The 9,445-nt window shown below is 39.8% G+C and overlaps 1 non-coding gene across 1 annotated transcript; it reads right to left on the bottom strand.

Moving 5' to 3' along the window:
* Positions 1-525: 525 nt before the first annotated feature.
* LOC128287583 (small nucleolar RNA R71) lies at positions 526-632 on the bottom strand. Its single transcript, XR_008278283.1, has one exon. It is a non-coding gene; the product is annotated as a small nucleolar RNA R71 (small nucleolar RNA).
* Between the last annotated feature and the right edge of the window lie 8,813 nt (positions 633-9,445).

Consider the following 9,445-nt stretch of genomic DNA (forward strand, 5'->3'; position numbering starts at 1 on the left):
GATCGCACAGTTCACAGAAACCGAAGAGAAATAAGGCAAAGCTTACGATACATAGAGGAAGAGCAAGAGGACGATACTTCTACCACAACCGAGGAGATGGCTGACAACCAAGAAAATCCGCTACCTTCTGGGATTGCTGTTAATCAAGATCCTGCTCCGCGCACTATGTATGATTATGCTAAACCTTCTTTAACAGTAACTGAATCGGGCATAGCTCGGCCTGCTGTTGCTGCAAATAATTTTGAACTGAAACCTAACACAATTCAAATGATCCAACAGTTTGTTCAGTTTGATGTTTTGTAGGACGTGGATCCCAATGCTCACTTGGCAAATTTCTTAGAGTTTTGTGACACTTTTAAAATCAATGGCATTTCCGATGATGCCATTCACCTTCGGTTGTTTCCCTTTTCGTTGAGGAATAAGGCTAAACAGTGGTTAAACTCGTTACCACGAGGGTCAATCACTACTTGGGAATAAATAACTGAAAAGTTTTTATTAAAATATTTTTCGCCAGCGAAAACAGCCAAATTACGTAATGATATCTCCTCTTTTGTGCAGATGGATTTAGAAACACTCTACGATGCATGGGAGAGATACAAGGACCATTTGCGAAGATGCCCTCACCATGGGTTACCACTCTAGCTACAGGTTCAAACGTTTCACAATGGCCTGAATCCTTCGACTCGGCAGATGATTGATGCAGCCGCTGGTGGAACTATCAATAATAAGACACCTGAGGCGGCTTACGAATTTATTGAGGAGATGTCACTGAATAACTATAAGTGGCAAGTTATGAGGACAAAGCCGATGAAAGTATCCGGTGTTTTCAACCCCGATGCGGTTACTATGCTATCTAACCAAGTAGAACTCTTACATAAAAAGATTGACGGTTTGTGTGGTTCTATTCAGGTTCATCCAGTGATAAGGTGCGATTTGAATGGAGGAGGAGCATGTACAGAATATCAACCCTTAAACCCTAGCATCGAGGAGGAACAAGTCCAATATATGGGTAACAAGAAATCTAGACCCCAAAATAACTCGTATAGTAACACTTATAATGCAGGATAGAGGAACCATCCCAATTTCTCATGGGGCGGTCAAGGAAATCAAAGGCCACAACATCCTTCGGGTTTCCAAGAACTACCTTACCAGGAAAAGAAGTCGAATCTTGAGGAGATGTTAACAAAATTCATCTCGGTGTCAGAAACTCATTTCCAAAACACCGAGACATCCCTTATGAATCAACAAGCGTCAATCCAAGGGCTCGAAACTCAAATAGGCCAACTCGCCAAACTAATTTCTGAACGACCACATGGTAGTTTGCTGAGTAACACGGAGTCTAACCCAAGGGAACAACTCAATACGATTATCACTCATGACAAGGAAGGGTTAGTTGAGCCTGCACCAGAACCGAGGCAAGGCATTGTGGTAAGTCAAGATAAAGGTGAGATGGACCATAATGACCAAAAATAGGTAAGTAAAGAGTACAAACCCCGTGTGCCATACCCAAACGCGACAAGGAAAGACCGTACAGAAGAAAAATTCAGTAAATTCCTTAAATTATTAAAAAGGTTATATATTAACTTACCGTTTATTGAAGCTCTTTTGCAGATGCCAAACGCAGTCAAATTTTTAAAGGACCTTTTAACAAATAAACGAAAGTTGGATAAGGCATCGCATGTGGAGTTTAATGCAGTTTGGTCAGCCATATTACAGAATAAGCTACCCAACAAATTGAAAGATCCAAGGAGTTTTACAATTCCTTGTTTAATTGGTAGTTTAGATGTTCATAATGCATTGGCTGACTTAGGGGAAAGCATTAATGTTCTGCCTTATAAAATGTTTAAACAGCTAGGTCTTGGGAAACCCAAACAAACTAGGATGAGCATTCAATTAGCTGATAAAACTATTAGATTTCCTAGGGGTATCATTGAAGATGTTCTTGTTAAGATCGATAAATTTATATACCCAGTAGACTTTGTTGTTCTAGACATGGAAGAAGATAGTAACACACCTTTAATTTTAGGACGATCATTTTTAGTGACTGCTAGAACCATTATTGATGTTGGTACAAGTGAACTCACACTTCGTTTGGGAGACAAAACAATCACCCTTCAAGCTTGTAATTCGAGTAACACATAAAAAATTGAAGGTGGTTGTATAAATCATTATACTAGTACTGATCATGTGGTTAAACTTTCTATGCAGGAAATAATTTTGAAGAACACATATGAGTCGTGTTCAAACAATAACAAAGGACCTATCTATGAGTGACAGCCCAAAATTGACCCTAGTCGGGAAGTGGTTTCGGGACCGCTAAACCGAGTCACCGAAATGTTTGAACGTAATATTTATTGTCTAGAATATGTAATTATGAATGTGCAAAAATTTCAAGCTTCGATTTAGTCGATTGCATGTGAATTCAGTTAGTAGGACTTGTGTGACACTTTTGAAATGTGATAGGCTAATCTATAAGGACCTAATAGTGCATGTAATCAAAAGGAGGACTTGCATGTCAAATTTCCCCTAATTAATAGTGGCCGCCATGACAAAGGATTATGGGCAAAACATGTCATGGACATGTTATGTTGGTGCATCATGGAGGAAAAAATAAATTAATGAGTATGGGTAATAAAGAAATGGAAAAGAAAAAAAGAAAGAATGTGTGAGTGTTACCCCCATTTTTGCCGTGAGTTGAAGAAAAAAAAAAAATTGTTGTTCATCCTTTTTCATTTCTTTGAGCCGAAAATTCTAAGGAAGAAGGAAGGAGTTCTTGCTTCATGCTTGGTTTGGAAGAGGATTAGGAGGAGGTTTGGCCATACTTGTGTCTAGATTAAGGTATGTTTGAGGTTGTGCCATGAGATTCATGCATGTTTTTAGTTGCTAGCTTGAGTTCTAATTAGCCCATGGTTCAAATCTTTGCTATGTCATGGGGATGATATTCAGCCAAGGTGGATTTTGTTAATGCCATTGCATGCTAAATATGAAGCTTGATAATGATACATGTGATGGTGGATTGAGGACTCTTGGATTTTCTTTTTAGCATTTTTGAGTGAGACATTAAGTTCTTTGTTTAACCATGACCAAATTTGAAATGGTATGGTGTTGTGATGTATTCGGCCATGGTATATCCATAAGTATGATTTATGCTTATTGCATGGGTGTAAGATTTGTGTTTTGGATATATGTTTATATTTGGTTATAATCAACTTGAGATTCGCCCTTGCACCTATATGTATATATGTTTGCACATGATGTATTGGTATGACATATATACTATCTCAAGGTATATATTTACTCATGATGATGTTTCTGTTATGAAGTAAATGATAGATGCGTATTGAGCTACAATATGTAATGCATTAGTTAGTAAAATGTATGCCATTTATGTGTAGTATTAAATATGTAATTGGCCTCAACATCAACATGCATATTCGCCACATGAGATGGATTGGTGTGCATGCATTCGGTTAGAGGCAAGCATATTGATGCCTTTATCTTGGTTAGGACAATCGGCTAAAAAGGAGTGTGGGTTAATATCTTGAGTTGATGCATGATTTCACATGTATGTGACTTTAATGTCTAATGTATAAATGTGGGCTAAGTGCCTTGTGTTCCTCTTTTCGATGCTCAAATGATTAAATCGATTTATTTATTTAATTAAGCTCAAGAGCAAAGGGATCTAAACCGATAAAGGGAAGGAAAAAGTGGTCGAATAGCCATCGAAATCGTTCGACAACATCCGAGGTAAGTTCTTGAGTAATAGAGCTTAAATTATGATTTGATTAGATCATGTTTTAAGTAAATCAAATCATGCTCTTTGTGTGTGGATATTGAGCCGAAATTTGCAAGTGTGATAAGTGCCTTGTGTTTGAGTTTTGCTAATGAAAATGAAATACGAATGTGTCATGATTTAGTGTTAAATGTGCATGGTTATTCGAATGATGTCCTGCTAAGTCCCAAGGCTTTGTGCTAAGTGACCATATCCGGACTAAGATCCGAAGGCATTTGTGCGAGTTCCCAAATCCGGGTTAAGTCCCAAGGCATTTGTGCGAGCTATTATAACCGGCTATGTCCCAAGGCTTTTGAGCGAGTCGCTATATCTCGGATAAAATCCAAGGTACGTGATTCGGGAATGAGCAATCTTGCTGTAAAAATTTCAGTTAATACGCTTGCAAAATTCCAGCAATGAGGTATGTTTCAGATGTGCTTTGAATTAGTTGAGCCCTTACAAATAAGTATTCGCCGGTTGATAAACGAGCTACCGCCTTTGGCTAAGTTGATCTTTGTGTATGAATATAAGGGTTGGTAATGTGAAGTAAGTATGATATTGAGAATGTGTGCATATGAAATTATCCGCTTAGCTATATGAATGCTATGCTTTTGTTGTGTGGAATCCTTGCTCAAAACTTACTAAGCATAAATTGCTTACTCCGCTTATTTGTTCTCTGCTTTATAGATTTTGGCTCGTCACCATCGAACTCGAGATTTTGGAAGTCAAGTCTCCCACACTATCAAAGCCCCTTTTGGTACAAATTTTGGTTGAACATTGAAATGGCATGTATAGGACTACTCTTTCGCTTGTTGGTCATAGACCCTTTGATTTTGTATAAATTTGATAGCCATGCGAAAATGGCTTATATACACTTTGGCATGGTATCATAATCATTTTGTATGTTGTTCATTAAGAGATGTGGAAATGTTTGGAATCGATTAGCCCTTGGAATGGTTAACCGTGATCATCTTTTGTGCCATGTATGCTAAAAGGGCTAGTTGAATCAAGGAAATTATGAAGTAGGTAAAATCTACCTTAAAGACAGAGGTTGACAGCTGCAGTGATGTGGATGTGAAAACTCACTAAAAATAGTAGGAATGGAATTAAATAGTGAATAAATTGTGTAAATGAATCTTGATGAATCTATTTTCATAGAAAAGTAATGAAACGATCATATGAACAGTATGTTAAGAGATATTGAAGTTTTCGCGAGACAGGGCCAGAACGGTTTCTGGATTCCCTGTTCCGACTTTGGAAATTCATTATAAATTAACCAGAGATAATTAGTAGTCATGCCATATATTTATAGATTCCTCTTTGAGTCTAGTTTCTATAGAAATGAACAGCATTAGTATTGAAGCCCTGTACAGGGAGATATCCAAGTTGTAATGTGTGAAGGTCAGTGTAGTCGATCCCTGTAACATGGGAGACTTTAACTAATAAACTGTACTAATTGGCTCGACCAAAAATTCTAGAAAAAAATTTGTAGATGCATATATGAGTCTAGTTTCAGGGAAAAATCACGAAACTAATTTTCAAGTTGTGGAACTCAAGATATGATTTTTAAGGTGACAGTGACACAGTTAGCCAACTGGCTGGAAATTTTTAAATGGACTGTGAAAATAAATATATTTATGTCTGTTAGCACTTCGTGTTCGACTCCGGTGACGGACTCGGGTACAGGGTGTTACAATTTTATTGGTATCAGAGCTACGGTTTAGTCAATTCTAGGCCTACCGTAATGCGTTTGGGTCTAGCTATACATGCCATTTTATGTGATTATTTGATAGTGTGGTGATTTCGACAATTGCAAATGTGTTTATTTATAGTGATGGATCCCGATCCCGACCGAAGCAGAGGTGATGATCTTGAGAGTGTAGCGCTTGCTCCGCGCAAGGGACATGGCGCCGGACTCTCAACCTAATGCTAGTAATCCGAATGATGAAGCTAGACAAGCTTTTATAGCGTGATGAATGATTGGTTCAACCAATACATTCGAACTAATACTACTGCTCCACAACCTCCATTCCCAACAAACACAACCCCGCACCTACAATGCCTCGTAATCCGACCAAATAAGGTCAAATAAGCCCCAGTTGATGTAATCCGAAAACATGGGGCTATGAATTTAAAGCTACGGATAGCGACGATGCCGAGCAAGCTGAATTTTGGTTGGACAACACTATCCGATTTTCGATGAGCTATCTTGTACACCCGATGAATGCCTAAAGTGTACTATCTCCTTGCTACGCGATTCTGCCTACTATTGGTAAAGTACTCTGACTTCTTTTGTGCCCCGAGAGCAAGTAACTTGGGAGTTTTTCCAAACTGAGTTTCAGAAACAGTCAGAGATTTGTTGATCAAAAACGGAAGGAATTTCTTGAGCTTAAGCAAGGTTCTATGTCAGTTACTGATTACGAGCGAAAATTTGTTAGACTTAGTAGATACGCTCGGGAATGTATTTCGTCCGAGGCTATCATGTATAAACGCTTCGAGGATGGGTTGAATGAAGATATAAAAATGTTCGTTGGCATTCTTGAAATACGAGAGTTCGTAGTACTTGTCGAGCGAGCTTGTAAAGTCAAGAGCTTAGAAAAGAAAAACAAAAGTTGATGTGGGAACCGGAGAGTTTCGTAAAGATCCTCGGAAAGTCTCTTCAACAGCATCAAGAAATTTCGTGATGATGTGGGGCGGTCTAGAGGCACCGGGCCTTTTTAGACGAGATCGTGATCGACCCTTGTGGGTACACGAGGCACTTCTGGCCGCCGGTGTTGGGAATGAACGTCGAGACGAGCGGAGTGTCGAGATTGTGGCAAATGGCATTCGAAGTTGTAGATTCCATGACCGCCTCTGTTATAAGTGCGGATCGCTTGACCACTTCATTAAAGATTGCCCAACGTTGCCTGAATAGAATGTAAATCAGAGTGGGAAACCGGGCGCTACCACTGCTCGAGGTAGACCATCTAGAAATATGGGCAATGCTAATGGTGGTCAGAGAGGATCTAGAGATGCTACGACCAGATCCGAGGCTCGCGCTCCTGGTAGGGCTTATGCAATACGCGCACGCGAGGATGCTTCCTCGCCAGATGTTATTACGGGTACTTTCAATCTCTTTGATACTAATGTGATTGCTTTGATTGACCCTGGTTCTACTCATTCTTATATATGTGAAACCTTAGCCTACTCATTCTTATATATGTGAAACCTTAGCATCCAGTAAGACTTTACCTATTGAGTCTACTGAATTCGTAATTCGGGTGTCAAATCCCTTGGGTCGTTACGTGCTTGTCGACAAAGTGTGTAAGAAATGTCCCTAGTAATTGAGGTTCTGCTTTTCCGCGGACTTGATGCTTCTACCGCTTGATGAATTTGATGTTATTCTTGGTTTGGATTGGTTGACCGTGCATGATGCGGTTGTGAATTGCAAAAGCAAGACTATGGATTTGAGGTGCGCAAATAACGAGATGATCCGAGTTGAGTCTCTGAGACTTAAAGGGTTACCAAGCGTAATATCATCAATGTTGGCCCGAAATATGTAAGAAAGGGTGCGAAGCATACCTTGTATGTACTTGATGATAAGGAGTTAGAAATAAAACCCGAATCAGGCTTGGTGGTTTGTGAATACCGGATGTTTTTCCCAAGAATTACCGGGTTTGCCACTGCTCGGAGATAGAGTTTGGTATTGAGCTTGTACAGGACTACGCCGATTTAGATAGCTCCGTATCGTATGGCACCAATCGAGTTAAAAGAGTTGAAAGCTCGATTGCAAGAATTGACGGACAAAGGTTTCGCCGACCAAGTTTCTCACCTTGGGTGCACCAAGATTGTTTGTGAAAAAGAAGGACGGAACCATGAGGTTGTGCATTGACTATCGTCAGCTGAATAAAGTGACGATAAAGAATAAATATCCATTACCGTGTATTGATGATTTGTTTGATCAACTAAAGGGAGCCTCAGTGTTTTCAAAGATAGATTTGAGATCGGGTTATTATCAATTGCGGATTCGAGATTCGGATGTACCCAAAACTGCTTTCAGAACGAGGTACGGTCACTACGAGTTCTTAGTGATGCCGTTCGGGCTCACTAATGCCCCTGTGGTATTTATGGATTTGATGAATCGGATCTTCTACGATTTGGACCGGTTCATAGTTGTGTTCATTGACGACATCTTGGTCTATTCAAGAGATGAGACCAACATCTTGAACACCGAGATTAGTGTTGCAAATTTTACGGATAAGCGGTTATATGCTAAGTTCAGCAAGTGTGAGTTCGGTTAAGAGAGGTTAGCTTTTTGGGTCATGTGGTATCTGACGGGTATTCGAGTCTACCCGAGCAAAATTTCAGCCATACTTAACTGGAAGCCTCAGAAATATTAACGAGGTTCGAGCTTTTGGGACTTTCCTACATTACCGACGGTTTGTAAAAGGATTCTCGATGATAGCCACACCCATGACGGCTACTTCAAAAAGATGTTAAGTTCGAATGGACGGAAAAATGTCGAAAAGTTTTGATCAATCGAAAACTTATTTGACTAAGCTTCAATTTTAGTGCAAAATTAATCGTGCAAAGAGTTTGTCATCTATAGTGACGCCTCCCTACTTGGGTTAGGTTGCGTATTGATGCAAGAAGGTCGAGTTGTGGCCTATGCGTCGAGACAATTAAAGCCACATGAGAAAAATTATCCGACCCATGATCTCGAATTAGCTGCCATCGTATTCGCCTTGAAAATATGGCGACATTACTTATTTGGTGAGAAGTGCCATGTATTTTCGGATCATAAAAGTCTCAAATATTTGATGACTCAAAGAGACTTGAATCTACGACAAAGGCGTTGGCTTGAGTTGTTGAAAGATTATGAGCTGGTCATTGATTATCACCCAGGAAAGGCTAATGTGGTTGCGGACGCCTTAAGTGAAAATCACCGCTTGCTTTACTGACGATGAATGTACACTTGTCTATTCTACCCGACAATGTGTTAATAGCCGAATTAAAGGCCAAACCATTATTGATTCATCAAATTCGTAAAGCTCAGAAAGTCGACGATGAGTTGGTTGCAAACGAAATTTGAGTGTGTTCAACAAGGAATCGGAGTTTCAAATTGATGATGATGATTGTTTGAGGTTCGAAGTCATTTGTGTGTTCCAAGGAATTCGGAACTCATTTCGATGATTCTGAACGAAGCCCATTGTAGCCGAATGTCAATTCACCCGGGGAGTACGAAGATGTACAACGATTTGAAACGTCGGTTTTGGTGGCATGGTATGAAACGAGACATCTCCGACTTTGTTTCGAGATGTTTCATATGTCAACAAGTGAAAGCGGAACATCAAGTGCCTACGGGTTTACTCCAACCGATCATGATACCTGAATGGAAATGGGATCGAGTAACGATGGATTTTGTATCTGGGTTGCTAGTGTCGGCAAGTAAGAAAGATGCGATATGGGTCGTTGTTGATAGATTGACTAAGTCGGCTCACTTTATCCCCGTACGCGCGGATTTTTCAATGGATAAATTAGCTAAATTGTATGTTTCTCAGATTGTGAGATTACACGGGGTACCTATTTCTATCGTGTCGGATAGAGATCCGAGATTCACCTCACGATTTTGGAAGAAATTGCAAGAAGCTTTGGGCACCAAGTTGCATTTAGCACCGCTTTTCACCCCAAACC

The sequence above is a fragment of the Gossypium arboreum genome, chromosome 13 (assembly GCF_025698485.1).
Source record: "Gossypium arboreum isolate Shixiya-1 chromosome 13, ASM2569848v2, whole genome shotgun sequence".
In the NCBI taxonomy this organism is placed as follows: domain Eukaryota; kingdom Viridiplantae; phylum Streptophyta; class Magnoliopsida; order Malvales; family Malvaceae; genus Gossypium; species Gossypium arboreum.